The 16,656-nt window shown below is 42.3% G+C and overlaps 1 protein-coding gene across 6 annotated transcripts in view; it reads right to left on the reverse strand.

Moving 5' to 3' along the window:
* Window positions 1-15,528, reverse strand: part of LOC102308442 (nck-associated protein 5) — a 96,781-nt gene extending 81,253 nt beyond the window's left edge. For 2 of the 6 annotated variants that reach the window (XM_005939814.3, XM_005939813.3), the window contains exon 1: window positions 13,771-15,528. The gene's annotated coding sequence lies outside the window, so the exon portion shown is untranslated. The remainder of the gene's footprint in view (window positions 1-13,770) is intronic. The other 4 variants (XM_042218558.1, XM_005939815.3, XM_005939816.3 and 1 more) reach the window with 2 other exon arrangements.
* Between the last annotated feature and the right edge of the window lie 1,128 nt (window positions 15,529-16,656).

Raw genomic sequence — 16,656 nt, forward strand, 5'->3', positions numbered from 1 at the left:
TTACATATCCAGTCATCCACCCATTCACACACACATTCACACACTGGTGATGGCAAGCTACATTGTAGCCACAGCCACCCTGGGGCGCACTGACAAAGGCGAGGCTGCCGGACACTGGCGGCCCCTTGTGGCTTTTCTAGGTAACGCACACTAATTTAACAAATGTAAGCTTCATGTGGTCCAGCTCGATGTTTTTGTTTCTTAACATTATAGATGCCGCAGAAGAATCTGATTTAAGTGATTTTTCACAAAATATTTAAATATATAACTCCAAATATCTGAAACATATTTCACATCTCCAAACCAGAGTGTTACAGAGTGACCAGTTCATCCATAGTTTGGTGTTAAAGTATTGCAGACATACATGTGGGCAACCACAGGCGAGGAATACAGGACAGGAATATTAATTTTATATGAGAAAAAACAGAAACATAAGCATGTTTTTCAATAGCTGTCCAGCAGATGGAGCTCTTCACACATTTTCCTCAGTAATCTGGGGTCACATGACATCTCTAAAGGAATCATGTGACTTTTGTCCTGAGCTCAGAGTCATGCAACATACATGTTAAACAAACGTGGTGCAGAATGACATGTGATCCCGATTTATGATATTTTATCTTTATTTCTGTTTGTTTCTGAGCGTAAACACCAGAATAAAAGATGAGGAGTGAGCTGTGTATATGGAGGACCAAAACTGCCACAGTTTAAATGTGAGGGGGAAAGGTCAAGAAAATAAGCCAAAACTATTATTAAAAAATTTGCATGAATGAATTCATATTCAAGACTAAAACACATCATCTAAGAGGCATCCATACCCGGCTCAGATGTCTGAACTACCACAAATGGTTCCTTTTGATTTGGAGGAGTAGCCGTTTCTACTTTGAGCGCCTCCCAAATGACCAAGTTGCTCACCCTCACCTCTCTAAGGGAGAGCCCAGACACATTTCTGAAGAAGCTCATTTCCACCTCAAGTATCCACAGGAGCTCGCGGCCTGAGAGTAGAAATGTAGAACAACCAGTAAATCGAGAGTTTTACTTTCACCACTACAGACCAGCACAGCTTCCACATACCTGCTGATGCCACAGCAGTCGATGAGTCTCCTGCTCCACTCTCCTCATACTTAAACCAGGGGCGCCACCAAAGGGGGCCCAGGGGGGGGGGGCATGTGCCCCCCCATGTTGCCACCCTGATGGAAAAAATTCTGGAGGCACCCCTGACTTGAACTCAGTTCAGAGCAGCAGCTACTCTTCACTGCTGTGACTTTAAGGTGTTAATTCTCATCCCAGCCTCTTCACTCTCAGCTACAAACCTCTCCACTGTGAGGTCACGATCATCAAGACTGGCTTTTATTTTTTCATTCATCTTCTTCTTCCAGCTGCTCCCTTAGAGTGTCCAACCCTCTCTATTCCGCCTTCATATCTACATCTACACCCATGAACCACCTCTGAGGTTTTCCTCTTTTCCTCCTGCCCTGCATTATCCAATATATTCACTCTCCCTTCTCTGCACATGTCCAAATCATCTCAGCCTTGTCCCTCTAACTTTGTCTATGCTCGACCTGAGCTGTCTCTCTCATGTAGTCTGATGTGTGAAACTCTCAGCATCTTTAGCTCTGACACCTCACTCACCAGCCCCTCACTCAGGACCAGTATGTATTTTACCCACCAATGAGGAGGCTGTCACAAAAGTGCAAATCATTCTGAAATTGTTCCACAATTTGCAAACAGCTTTTTGCAGATTGGTGAACTTCTGCCCCAAAAAGTCCCTTCAGCTGTTTCTTTTTAGTACCACTTACTTTTCCAGCCTTCTGTTGCCCCTGTTCCAATGTTGATAAGATGTCTTATTGCCATCAAATTCAAAATGAACTCATATTATTCATACAACAGTAAAATGTCTTAGTTTAAACGCTTGATATGTTTTCTCTGTTCTATTATAAATAAAATACAGGTTTATGATTCTGTTCACAGTGTCCAAACTTTTAATAAAAATAAAACACGTATAAAATACTAAGTGCACCTAGTATTAATTTATACTACAAGAGGAAGCTATGAGTTGACATCATTATGGACCGATTATATCCTGCAGGGCGTCTATTATTAGACTCCTTCTGTTAATACACAGAGTGACATGCAGTTCTTTGGCCGAGAGTGCATCATTGTACCAACGCAACAAATGGTAAATAGACTGGTTCTCATAGTGCTTTTCTGAGCTCTCAAAGCACTTTAAGAGTCACCAACAGAGATCAGTTTTGTTTTCACTCGGTACAAACAGCGGGAAGTTTCAATTCATGGGTCTCAGCAGGGGTTTAATAGAGACTTCCCCTCACGACAGAGATATAAAGAGCTGAGGGTGGGCACAAGAGTATTCGGGTAGCAAGAATGCACAGTAATCTAAAAAAGCACTTCAAAATTACCCACCCAACTGTTAGACCTTTTATTACATCTGGATTTAGAAATCTGCTGCAAATTTAAAAAACAATGCTGCGAGTTGAACACAATATAAAAGTTTATAAAAGCATGTGTAACACAAATACTATTTTTGTCTCAGTGACCAAAAAAAGAGAAGAACACTCAAATCAGGATGCCTTCATGGGCTTAAAATGTCCAACTTCACAGCAGAAAAATCCAGCTGCTGTAAAACTGTTCTTTTTAAATAGCTCATCCATCTGGATATTGTTAAAGCTTAAATTTGGGGTGTGGTCAGTTTGTTTAGATTTAATCTCTGTTAAATCACTGAACTGGATTTATTCATCTTATTTGTGCTCTTAGTGCCTTTCAGAGCATTTTAATGGATTATCGAAGAAATAATGTAGTCTGCTGGGTGGTTAATTGTACTAAAAGGCCATGCAAGAACCCCATACTTCAGTTTTAGTGAGTAGAATCCTAGGTTTACCTTCAGATGTTGCTTAGCACTAATTAGCAGATGTGTATCTGTGGAGCACACCTGCTAACCAAGACAGCTGATAGTGTAGCCCTCTATCCTCTTATCCAAATATGCCCATTTCTGGTTCCATACTTTGTCTTTATGTTTGTGTTTTCCTCATAAAACTTGTAGCATGACATGACAATAAAAGTTCCTTATAAATGTGGCTGTAGCTTCCAGTAACATAAAGCCAATGCAGAGGTGTCTTAAACCTTAAATTCTAGCTGAAGGCCACCAGAGGGCGATAGTTGTGGTTGCAAAAATGTGGATTCCAGAATAAGTTGTAAATCCGAAATTTAATCTGAAATGCCCCAAAACTTGGGTTTAATACATGAAAAGTCAGAGCTGCTTCACCAAACCATCCATCCATTCACTTCCGCTTATCCTTTTCAGGGTCGCGGGGGGCACTGGAGCCTATCCCAGCTGTCATAGGGCGAGAGGCGGGGTTAACCCTGGACAGGTCGCCAGTCTGTCGCAGGGCCAACACAATGACGTTTTGCAGGACGTTATATAAAATTAAAATATATAATTTATCAAAACACATTATATATAAGTCCAATATGTGATTAAAATTATGATATTACATATAATCTGCAGACTATCAAGTGTCACTGAACAGTCTGCATCTTTTAATCCGACCTCTCTTCTTCGTCTCCAGTTCTGTCTTTCTTGTCTTTCTCCATTTCTTAGCGAAGTTAACTCTTTTCTTTCTTTTCTCTCCCCGTAAAATACAGCAGCTGGACCTTTAGCTAGCAACACACTGTGTGACAAAGTGCACACAAACATGTTTGCATGTTTGTTGAGCTGATAGGAACATTATGCCGTGTAAAATGCTAATTCCTCTTCTGGAGCTCTACCTAGATGCTGACGACATACAGACACCTGCACCTGTGTTCTTAAGCCCCCAAAACAGTGTTGTGCTATGTTAATTGTGCCTGAGGTTTCTTCCTGTTTGAAGGGAGTTTTTCCTTACATGTGTCGCCAAGTGCTTGCTCAGAGGGGGAAGTCTTGCTAAGGTAGAATGGAGGATTATCTGTGACCCATCCCACCTCGTCACATCTGTTTTTTAGGAAGATTGTGATAATGGAAAAAGGTCCTATCTGTGGTTTTCCTTTTGTCCCTTAGCCATGCACTAAACATCCTCTGAAGACAGACTTTATTCAGTGGAGACGAGGGAAAGGTTTCTAAATAAAGACAGGTTAAATAAAAACAAACAGCACTGTGAGGGTAACGACTTTAAAGTAAATCAAGTTACCTGTAAAGCAAGCACAGCTGTAATCTGATTGTGCCACAGCAGCCAAAGTTAGATAGCACATGCGCATTAGAGTACTTGATCTCCTCATGCACCCAGAGCTGATCACATTTCTTTGCCTTTGTGTCACAGAGACAAACAGTTTGACATTTATTGTCATCTGATGCAGAAGAAGAAACAAAGCTCGCGTGTGTTTACTTTGGCCGCTCTCGGAGAGGAAAGCTCTCCAGTGTAAATAGGGTAATTACATGTCTTCCTTTTGGGCGGGTGGGAGGGTAAATTGGTATAATCAAGGCAGCGGTTCAGCCTCTGGCATTGATGTAGGAATGAATTAGGACAGGCGCTCGCTCAAAGTGCCCCCTGGGTACTGAATGAAGGCATACTTCTCCCCTAAAATCACATCCTGCTGATAGAGCTGCGAGCCAGTCCGGTGACTGTACGAGCAAATGAAGTGACTGGAAGTGCAGGCTGGCAACTCAGACCTTTTACGCCTTTGTGCATTAAACAGCATTATTTTTATATACTGACAGAAAGCAAACTGGAAGATCAGTTTCATTCATCTGAGAAATCGAATGTGCGTGAAGCTAAAAAAAACATAAACAGGTGATGCTATATTACTTATTCGCTGAACCTTTCACGGCTCCGTGTCCTTCATGGCAGTATAGGACTGTAATTTATCTGGTAAACATGGAAATTTTATGCATCCCTCTCTGCTTTCATCCCATAAATAGTCCTTGGGTGAGATATTTTTAGCACTAAGCTATTTTTTTATGCGTCCTTGATGCTGAAGAAGTGCTGTAACCATTCTGTCGTCCCCCGGTCTCCAATTTGATTCTGCAGCAAACAGTCAGTCTTCAGTCTTTGATGCAGAGCTATTTATTACAGATTCTTCATCATTTTAACTGGTTTTTAAATTCGGGGAATGATTCAGCTCTTTCTCAGCTTTGCTCTGTCGAACAGTGTAATTACACTGAAGCTTAAACACGATACCAATGCAGATTTACTGGAATTTATCTTCCACCAAAGCTCATGGCTTATTTCTTCTTCTCTAGACAACAGTTTGGCTGCAGTTCCAGAAAATTTTGTACAAATAAAATAATTAAATTCCTAAAGTTATCTAAAGCTTCACTAATCTGGTCTGCACTCCAAAAAACACTTCATGCAACACTCCCATGATTTATACACAAATTTTTGGTTAACTAAAGGTCAGCGTCTCTACAAAAATCATATTCCATGTAGCTTCACTGCATGTTTTTCATTTACTCCCTGCTGTGACTCCAGGACCCACACTGCACTGATCAAAAGTGAGGCTTCAAGCCAACAAAAATGCCAGTCATCAGTTGTTACAGCAAAAATCAGATAATGAGCCCACAGTATGTTTATGTTCAAACACCAGAGGTCTGCAGGGACACGGCTGGAGGTGGAGGCCAGGGAGAGGGGGATCTATACATCTCGCATCAGAGCCTGTGTGCATGGTGATCAGCACAAACTTGTGTGGGACGTAAAGCTAAGAGGTTTTTATTTTATTCAATCTTCCCATCCATCGATTTTTTTTTTTTGCCTTCATCCAATTCAGGGTCACAGGGCTTCAGGGTGACAGGCGGAGTACACCCTGGACAGTTCAATCAGTTCAGTTCACATTCAGCACGTAACCCGATATGCATGTTTCTGGATGTCAGAGTCCACACTGAAAGGCCTCAGCCGGCCGGATTCAAACCCAGGACGCTCTTGCTGTGAGGTGACAGTGGACACTGCTTTACCAATGTAAAGGAAGGAAGGAAATGCACTGAGCACAAAGAGAAGCTAACGTTTAGTCTTCATATTCTGCTTTAGTCCTAATCCCCAATGTTATCTGTTATTTCAGATGTTTTTTGGTCTAATAATCAATCGTTTAGTGAGCATACATCGACTGGACGCCTTGCTTTGAGCTACAGTTTTATTGTGACATAGAAAATAGATGGAAAACTCTCTGAGAAAAACCTTTCAGTCATTATCATAAGTTTCAGTTTTATTTTGGCTGTGTTTCCTTCATCACTGGTTTTTCATCATATTACACCTAAATCTGCGTAGCTTCTGGTTTCGTGGTGACTCAGTTTTCCACCTCAGGCGAAGCGTAGGCAGCAAATGACAAACGCCTATCGTGGTTCTGGATTCTCCTGTTTTATTTTGCGTTATCGGTTTTACTTCCTCTGTTTGGTAATCGTCCATCCCGGCCTGATCAGGCTCACCTGTGCTGTCCTCCACACCTGCTTCCTCTCCCTCAATCACTCGTTCATTTATAACCTCTCAGCTTCTTTGTCCTGTGGATCATTCTGCACTTATCTTGGTGTGAACGACCTCTGCCTGCTCTCCTTTTGATCGCTCGTCTTGCTGTCTGCCTCACCGTGTATTCCCACCACCTATTTTTTGATTTTTGGACTTTCATTCTCACTGCTAGCATCCTCCTGCTGTGGAAACCGTTGCAGTAGGTTAAAACCCACCCGCTCATTCAGTGTCTGGGTATTCTTTTGTTTCTTTAGTTTACACGCCTCTGTCAGTGCGCCCCAGGGCGGCTGTGGCTACACTGTAGCTTGCCATCACTAGTGTGTGTGTGTGTGTGTGTGTGTGTGTGTGGTGTAAAGCGCTTTGGGGTCCTTAGGACCAAGTAAAGCGCTATACAAATACAGACCATTTTATTTTTTACATGACCAGGCCAGGAAGTGATTCAGCACAATGCAATGAAGACTCAACTGTTTCCCATAAACAACAATCAGTCATCCACACTGTGCTCACACAGTTAGTGCTACTGTACAGATCAGAGATGTGCTTTTTTTTCCATTGACGTAAAATACCAAAAACCTAACACTGCTGGGCAAAATAAATCAACCAATACATCAGTGAATGAAGGTAAAATACTGGGAAAGCTAATCATGGCAGGAGGTGACTCACAGCACACTTAAAGGACACCTCAATGGTGCTTTCAGATACCATCAATTAAAACAAAGACACGTGATACGTGCAAATTCCCATCACCTTGGGTTTGTAGACTTTGTGGTTTAAATAACCAAACGTTAACCGGAGTTGTTGAATTGCCTCGGGAATCCTATCGACGAGGGGCCCTGCAGGCTTTCAGCATCACTGCAGCTGTGCTATCCTCTCTGAGTGGGAACGCTGAAGAAAAATGCATGGATGTGACTCAGGTGTGCTCAGCTCCACTTTAAAATACTCATTCCACCCTTTCCCAGCTCATCATTCCTCCGGCCTGCTCAGAGAGTGTGAAATGGTTTTTGGTGGCAGGGAGATGATGACTGACTGTAGACTGAGAGCTAGCTGTAGCTACGGTCTCCCTGCCGTCATCTGAAATGGATGAAACTGGGGAGTGTTTTACCAGCAGGTGTTTTAACTCAAGCGCTGTTTGTCAAAGAAAGTGAAAACCGTATGTGCTGCTCGGTGGGGAAGCTAACACTGTACATGGAATTAGCATATTTTAAGGAAATGTGTAGAGAAATGTTTGAGCTGATTAAGTCTAAGAGTTGAAGCCAAAGAAACCGAAATTCTTTCAATTGCTGGCAGGATACCCAACTTCTTTTTCTCAAAATCAATCAAAATTTTCTTTTAATGACTGCCGGAAAAAAGCTGATATTTTGTAAATAATGCTTTTGCAGGAATTGACTACTTTGACTGTCAGGTGGATGGCTACACATGCAACTGTAGCTTCTAGCTATCAGGCTTCACCTCAGATAACTGGAGTCCCTGAACTGGACCTCAGGACTGAGTTTGTATCGGGGGTCTCATCCCAGAGCCAGTCTGGGGTTTACTTGTATCTACCCAGTTGCCTGCATGTGTGGTTAAATGTACTAAGAACAAGTCGATGCTTCAGTTTTGGTGATTAAAATTCTGGCATCTTCTTCTTCTTCCCTGGCACTAATGATCAGGTATCAGCTGATTACAGCACGCCACCATCTCATCTAAATATTCTCCCCAAAACACTGGAGTGACGTCAAGTCGTCTACGCTAACCCTTCATGTGTTTGTCTGCCCCGCCCTCATTAGGTTCACCTGTAGCCAATCAGGCCTGAGCTAAATATCTTCAAGTTCTCCATGCTGCAGTTAAAGATCTTTATTTTTGCTTTAAATTTGGATGTTTTTAACCAGCAGCACAACTTTGGTTTGGGATCTGGCCAGTAGCAGCTGTGAGTTTCTATCTTGAATTTAGGCAAAAATAATCTTTGATCTCACCGACTCATTTTATTCTTGATATCTTAAAAAGTAGAGGCTACTCTCGATCTGAAGCCTTATAATACAGAGCACCGATAGAACCAATAAAACCTTCCTTTTCTTTAACCTTTAGGCTACCGCTGACCCCTTTTATGTGGCTGTACGGGGCACTCATACACTCCCCCAATCAGATGTTTTAGAGTATCTGCTTCTATGTGGCAGCCGTGGAAAAGATGCAGCAGCAGACAATGGTTGAATCTTTGCCCTGGAGCTACTCTACATACACTGTTTAAAGGTTTTCTTGTACATTGAAATGAGGTCAGCCATGCTGCTGCCGTGACTCAAATAATGCAGCTTGCTGGACTCTATTTTTTTAAAAATATGTATCTTAAATAAATCCATTAAATATACACATAACAAGCTTTGCTATGTCTTTAAATGAGTGTGAGCTGAGGAGATAAGTGAATGTAAATGTGGTGAGATTACAAGTGTCTTACTTATCAAACTGACTGTCTTATCAGTGGAGTAATTGCATCAGTGTGACAGTTCGGTCTGTGTGGTAATTTTTTATCGCCGTGAGGGACAAGACCTAATTGTTTACTTTTCCCAATTTATTGTAACTCGCAGCTGTCACATTAGCTCTCTTTTTGAAGTCCTTCCTGCTTAACTCTTCCTACAGGAAGAAGCCACAGCAGTGAGCTTAAATGGCCACTGAAAATGCTGCTGTTACAGTCCAGACGACCACGAAACTCTTATATCGCTCAATGTGTGCAGACCAGTTTTGGATGTAACTACAGGAAGTAAATGTGGACTCGCACACCTGACAATGTGGCCCAGATTTGGATTGGATTGACTGGTGTCGACTATCTTTACATCAGATTATTGGTGACTGAACTGCACACAGACTGTTTCACTTTTCAGACGTGAAAGCTACAGCCATGTTTTTGTCCTGCTTTTTATCCTGGGGGCGTGTACGCCATAGTGGCTAATGTTGTTTGTATCTATACTTGAGTCTGCACTGCTGTGCCATCACAAGGGAACTGAGCTGTTGATGTTGGACTTGGACTTGGAGCTGATCCAAGTGAGTCTAAATGTGTACAGACAGAGCCGAGAAAAGGAAAAATACACATCCTCTACAGTGGAAGAATACTTTATATACTGAGTGAGTATTTTGAGCGAGATGATACAGTTACAGCTGGTGACATTATGTTTAACAGGGGCATTATCCTTGTTGATGACTGGCTGACCAAAGCATCCAGGCCACGGGACGGCTTTGCAAATACAAGTTGTAGACAAGTTACTAATAATTCCAGTTTTCCAGTTTTTCTGCTGCTCCCGATGATGCCTGGGGTGTAAAAACTGCCCAACCAATCAGGTGGTCAGGAGTAAAAGGACATTTTGTGTTTCTTGTTCAGACATGAACATGAGCGGGGGACTTGTTGTAAGCCTAATTATTAAAAAATTGACGTCTCATGACATCTCAGTAGCGGTGTCCTTGGTTCAACCCCCGGCTGGGGGGAATTTTGTTGCACGTCATGGCCTTTCTCACCCACGTATCCGCTTCCTGTCCGCCTCTGCACCAAGAGCCCAAATAAAGAGAAAAATCTTTGTCTGATGATAGCTCCTTTAAAGAAGTTGTATGATTTATGAATTCTAAACTTATAAGTTGACTCACTGACACGTCTGTGTCTGTGACTGCAAAATGCTGATAAGGTTATGAGTAATACATACCCGGGGAGCTTGTTATCAAGAGCCTGACAACCCACTGTGATGAATACATGTTAATGTTATAAATAAATACATGATGAATAAAGACAGAGCGCAAAATAAAACAAACTTCTTTGCTTCTCTAGATTCGTGCCAGTACTGTAGACAGAAAACATCACATTAACTGAAATCAGCCTCCTACGCTCACCATCATCTGACCTCTGATCAAGTGACACCCACTGCTAATTTCTTTTAGAATTTCTGATGAGCTGATATGTGACTTGATGTGTGTCTTTTTCACTAAACATGAATGAACTGATCTGAGCTCCGCTGAGGAGGAGGAGAGGCTCCCTGGGATCAGTGCGATCTCATCTGAGTAAAATCATAAAATCAAAATCTTTTCCAGGAAGAAAAACAAATAGGATTTCTTCTTCATTCAAGCAGAATGAAGCCAAGTGCTTTTAAAAAAGGACTCGAGTAAATTATTAATCCGGGTCTCCTCCGCCTGTACCATCCTAGCCTACTTTTCTTGGCACTTTGGGGGAAGCACACTGACTTGTTGCTCTCCATGACACTTCCCAGGCCATACATTATACATGCAGCTATTCTGCACAGATCATGCATACTCGTCATCACAGCCATGAAACTGGAGCTGCTGTACTGTGAAAGTCTTGAGCCACCCATTATTTCTTTATATTTTGCTACCAAGAAGCTAGACTCTGCACTGTTTTTGTTTTTAATTGGTTTAGAGCAGCAGATCTCCAGACTTTCTGAAGGTCTTCCAATTCTTTTCTTTAGACATTGGCTTGAAGCCTCATCAGAGATGGTCTCAGTGGCTGCCAAGAAGCCATTCTTAAGGGGGAGGCTCTGTTGGACATCTTGTCAATATCAGTGAAAACGAATGCAAGAAGGCACCATCAGATTTTGATCCACCATACATTTCCATCTGGAAAGCATTTGATTGGCATCAGCTTCATTTTTCAGAATGACAATGATTCCAAACTGACTGCCAGTGCAGTAAAATCATACTGGGATAAAGAAGCATACAGTGGAATGCTATCAGTCATGGATTGGCCTCCCCATTCAAAGAAGAGCTTTGAATGTCCTTCAAGAAGCCTGGAGAACTATTCCTGAAGATTATTTCATGAAATTATAAGAAGGCTGCCTCAGAGAGTTCAGGGTGTGCTGAAGAATAAAGGTGATCATACTAAATATTGACATTCAAAGTCATTAGAATTGGCAAGAACGCTGTTTTCACCTTAAATCCTGTATTTTCATGTGTGTTGGCACATATCTGAATAAATCACTGCAGCTATATCAACAACATATCAAGAAATGAGGGGTGGCTCAAGACTTTTGCACAGCACTGCAGGTGATGTTTTGTGATGTATTCAGGGTTAAAAACAGCTTAAACACTTAAAATTTCTAACACTGTTTTTAATGCCATGTCACAGCTGACACAACCAGAGAAAATTACATCATTTCCTTCAGGTTGTTGGGTGTTTTTGGTGCGTTTAGATGCGACAAGTAAAGAAAGCTCTGCTAGGTTTTTCTTCATCCTCCACATCTCATATCACAGAGAACGAGGCCATTTATGTTTAATTTCAAGTCCTATGTTGTAATGGAGCTGATGGAGGGAGGCGCAGTTCATCAAACTGTCATTTTCGCTCACAATTCTGGCTTCTAGTCCATCAACAAACACGGTTTTGTCTGGTTTCACACATTCTCCTTCACTTTTGTCCCTCCATAAAAGTCCAGATTCACTCCCCAGCAGGCCGTGGCAGGCTGACATCACTTCTTATTAAGATATTTCATTGATTTTATAATTAAAGTTAATGGAAATTCACTTAATTAAAGAGACATACCTGTTTTTTAATTAATCCAAAGTCTGTTAAGTAACCATGTTAAATAATCTCCGGGAACACCATAATCTGGTGTTAAGTTCTTACAGTCTCTTATAGTCAGCACAAGAAACAAGTAAGAAATAAGGTCAGCTTAAAGCGCCGCACTGAAAGGACGCATTACACTTACAGTGATGATGTGTGTCACTGTCATGTGCATCAATCATACGTTCCCTGAGATGGCACTCAGTCATAAACACAGCTGCACATTAATACAAATGTAATATAGATGGAGCTTTTGTACTGCAAGCATCATTCACCCATTCATACACACACATTCTATGCCTAAGCTCATTTAACCTAACCTCACACACTCCAACCAATGCACTGGAGGCAACTCAGGGTTCAGTATCTTACCCAGCGATACTTGGTCATGCAGAAAGGCCAGACGTCACTGGACTTAAACTCCATCTCTCTGCTTGCTAGCACAAAGTGCTGCTGCTTTCAGCAACCTGCATTTTGGATATTTTGATTGGCGCGTGACCAGAGCCTGACAACCAATCCTATTGGACTAGAGCGAGCCAGTCAGTCTTACAATGAGAGCTTTGTTAGGACCAGCGGTGGAACAATCAAGTATTGATGCATTTATTGTAAAGCTTTAGTTCATTTTTATTTAGCAGGCTTAAAAATATATGATGCTGTATTATTTTTAGATAAAGTTACCCAGCAGTATAAACAGTAAGTAAAATCATCTCCAGATGCAACATTAAAGCGATATTCACATGAATGAAAATCTGATTATGTTGTGTATTTGTCTCTGCGTAAAAGAGTTTTTAACCTCCACAAAAAGGAAAAACACCCAGACTGTGGTTTTAAAAATATTAACTGGATTTTTAAAAGTGGGTTTAATTTACAGAAGAATTAAACACAAATTTGTTTATTCAGTGGTGGGAAATAATTATACATTCTTCTTCTGTCAAGCAAGGTAACAGACTTACTGCTTTAACAACATATGGACCAATCTTTCTTATATATATCGCCTCTGTCAGTGCGCCCCAGGGTGGCTGTGGCTACAATGTAGCTTGCCATCACCAGTGTGTGAATGTGTGTGTGAATGGGTGGATGACAGGTTGTGTAAAGCGCTTTGGGGTCCTTAGGGACTAGAAAAGCGCTATACAAATACAGGCCATTTACCATTTACCATATTCATGTATGTAGGGTACTTTTACTTGTGGTACTTTAAGTATAATTTGGTATTAACGTATCTGTACTTAAACAGGGACTTCTAGGTAAAGGGTCAACATGCTTCCTCACTACACCATCTAGTGGTGCTAATTTGCATGGCATAAAAGTACAGCCTGACCCTAGTTCACCTTCAGTAGGTATCTCTTCAACACAGTACAAAGATGTTTTGGATATAAAGTCTTAGCAACCTTTTTTTCATATTCTTGAGCTTTAAATACTTATGCAGCTTCTTTTTGAGTAATACACCCATATGGAGGCTCAGGGGGCCTGGAAATCATATTAAATGTTCTCCACTCTTCTACAGTGTATTTATTTCTGATCAAATATCCTGATTCAATGTTCTCATTATTTAAAACATGCGTATTTTACAGATTTTAAAATTGCACTATACGATTAACATCTTTTTAATTTTAGGACTTTAGAGCCTGGTGTGAGACATCCTGAAACCTATAAGGCCTCATTTTCAGATTAATGAATTCAAAGCCTTGTTAATTTTTAAGAATCTGCAGGAAGCCTGGTATTTAAACACACACTCACACACAGACACACACAGAAAACCAATGAGCATGACATTTCAGCGCGCAGGTCAGTGCTGTGCATCCTCACCCTTCCAGCTGCTGTGCGTATCCACGGAGACAGATGTCAGCAGAGGCAGCAGGCTGAGCGGCGACCGCCGAGGTCCAGAGCATCCCTCGTCCGCCTCACATCGGCAGACCACCCGAGGAGGAGCAGTGCCGCGATTCCACGATCTGGGTCAGAGTCATCCTGAAGAAGAACGCAGACATCACAGGCCCGCATGGATCCTAATATCCAGCCGCAGTCGCAGCATCCTCCTCCTCCTCCGTCTGCAGCTGCTTCGGATGCAATGAATTCCACCGAGACTCAGACGGGAGCAAATCCATGAGGTTCTCTCATCCACGCTCGACGACGGCTCTCTGCTGCTGTATGAGAATCTAACTGCATCAAGCATCAGTGAAAGACTGCCTCCTCCTCTTCCTCCTCCTCCTCCTCTCTCTGCCTCTGCCTAATTCACTGCTTTATCGCTCTATTTCTGTCTTTCTCTAATGCTCACCCATATTTCCACTTCACTGCGCCCTCTTCCTCTCTCTCTCCCGCTCTTCCTCTCTAATTCTCAGCTGTGTCTCAGCGCTCCGCTCAGCCTGTGCCCAGAGGATGTTGAACATGTGTTCAGGATGGGGGTTGGGGGACTGCTGACTTCATAGGTGGCACTCTTACTTCTCCCACTGATAGGTTAGGGAGGACCCTGCGCTAACTGTTTAAAGATAAAAATCAGAGCCTGGCCTCTTTTTTTCCCCGTCTTTGTAAACGTTCCTATATTTGAAGCAAACACTTGCTTAGATGAGATTAACCATGAGGCTGAAGGAAATCTGTGGAAGGACAGCTCTGCAGGAATGAAATGAGAGGAGGGATGAGTGAGCCACAGTACTCCACGTTATAGAAGAGGAGCAGAGGGGAAAGGGAAGATGTGGGAGGCAGAATAAAAATGGACAAACAGTGGAAAGAGGGAGGGGGGAGGAGAAAAGAGAGCTTTGGAATATTTATAGAAGACTGAAGCGGAGAAATAAGCTCTATTTCTGTGCTGTGACACCCGGTTGCATCTCGGATGATACACTGTCAGACTAAGTCAAATCAAAGGCATCCTATGGTGCCTCTGCAGCAGCAAGCAAAGAGAAATTTGCCTTTATTTCGAGCAGATTAGACATTTCGTTCAGGCTTCGGTGGCAAAGCATCTCTGATTCCGGGATCTGCAGACGGAAGAGTGCTTAATCAAGGAAATGATGGCCTTGTGACAATCATGAGAGCCGCTTGACTGAGTCACAAAACAAGGTTAATGTGGGAGGGAGAAGAAGGGGGTGCACAAATATGAAATCCAAATAAAAAATCCTTTCCCTGTTAACCGAGGAGGAATGAGTCAAAATAGATTCAATGTTCCAGACACGTCACTCTGACTGCAAATTTAAAAACGTACGTTCATACGTCTGTGTGTGTGCGTGTGTGTGGAGAACAGGATACCTCTGGGCTTATGCTGTGACCTAGATAAGGCCTTGATGCTCCCAAGTCTGTCAGGCAGAGTGTATCCGAGTGTGTGTGTGTGTGTGTGTGTGTGGCATCCCATAGAGTAAATGCATGTGTGTCTAAATGCAGAAGAGAGAGAGAGAGATGAAACGAAGCTGCACGGCTGCGATGCCTGTGTGACTAAGAGCCTCAGCTGGATGACATACAAAGAGGTGACCGTTCACACAGCAAGAAAGCTAATCCAAACACACAGGGATACAAAAACTGCAAGTCTTCAGCCTCTCGCTGCAACCTTACGTCACATCGAAAGCAGAAAACCTGCAAAATTACACAACATAACGAAAGCATAGTAAACTCAAACCCTGATGCCAAAGCTCGTCCCTCTCCGTGCAAGACTCAGTGAATCACCCCTCCTCCGTTTGGGTGTAAAGCTTAACAGCTTAGCGCCCACTATGGATGTAGATTAGATTGTTACGGGCTCTTAGATTTCCCTTCCATATGGCATAAAATTAAACACTTCTGAGGCTTTTTACCTCCATATAGCCCAGATTAATATAACATAATGAACCAAACCCATACCCCCTTCACTCTATTACTCTGCAGCTATTCAGTGCATTATGTAAAAATGACAGGAATCATTTCGCCCCAGTTAATTCTTGACCTGTCCTCTGGCCAGATTTGTCATTAAAGGGTTAATCCCGTGCAGCAGGAGCTCTGAAAATTTAACGAAAGGACAGAAAACTCGGCAGGCTTTAAACGGGCGCGGGACAAAAATAGCCGTTTCTCACACAGATGGCGACTCTCCCACAGAGTCACGCATGGCAGAAAAAATGATGGGAAAAGACTCATCAGCAGAGACTCATCAGTAAACACAAGCGTCCTATTTGCTCCAAACAGGAAATGACACATATGCATGTGGAGAGCGCTGTCTCCAATTTCACTCTGGAGAGCGACACGCTCAAAATGTCACCGTTTTCACTCTTTGGCAAGTTCAGAGACTTTGAAGTAAATACTCCCAAAGCAGGAAGGCATTCAGAGGTCAGGTGTGTTATTCTACACAGACTCTTGAAAGAAAAAAAACCCACCAAAAGTATAAAAGTGGCAGTAACTCATAAACGGTTCAACACTCCTGTCAAACTCGTTGAATTAAAGTTGACATTCTGCACTTCAATCACATGCTGTTTGGTTGATTTAAAATCTACTTATGGAGTTACATAACTGTATGTCTTCTTCTTCTTTTGGTGACTCCCTTTTTACTAACACTGCAGTATTCCTATCATACTCCTCTGATCCACCAACCATCCACAGCCCTCCTTCACTACATCCATGAATCTTCTCTGAGGTTTGCGTCTTCTTCTCCTGCCTGGCAGCTCCATCCTCAGCATCCTTTGTCCAAACCTTCTCAGCCTTGTCTCTATAACTTTGTCTGTCGTCTACCAACGTCACAGTTCACAG

Source organism: Haplochromis burtoni, unplaced genomic scaffold (genome assembly GCF_018398535.1).
Source record: "Haplochromis burtoni strain Fernald_Lab_line unplaced genomic scaffold, NCSU_Asbu1 Contig_20, whole genome shotgun sequence".
In the NCBI taxonomy this organism is placed as follows: domain Eukaryota; kingdom Metazoa; phylum Chordata; class Actinopteri; order Cichliformes; family Cichlidae; genus Haplochromis; species Haplochromis burtoni.